This window comes from Atta colombica, unplaced genomic scaffold, assembly GCF_001594045.1.
Source record: "Atta colombica isolate Treedump-2 unplaced genomic scaffold, Acol1.0 scaffold249, whole genome shotgun sequence".
Taxonomy (NCBI): Eukaryota; Metazoa; Arthropoda; class Insecta; order Hymenoptera; family Formicidae; genus Atta; species Atta colombica.
Genome location: NW_017259347.1, coordinates 1,815 through 2,082, shown reverse-complemented (window position 1 = coordinate 2,082; position 268 = coordinate 1,815).

Below are 268 nucleotides of genomic sequence, written 5' to 3'. Positions count from 1 at the left end.
GAGGCTTTATTGTAAAAAACTGGTTATACATTTATGATTCAAAGTATTGTCCATTGCTGGCCACAACTTTCTCTCATCTTTCGGGTAGCATACGAATTCCGCGTCGAAAAAACTGGTCATCTTTTGAGGCTATCCACGAATCGATCCAATTTTTTACTTCTTCATAAGACCGGAAGTGCTGGTCAGCCAAGTCGTATGCCATTGATCGAAACAAGTGATAGTCAAAGGGAGCAACGTCTGGAGAATATGGCGGGGACTTCCCATTTCA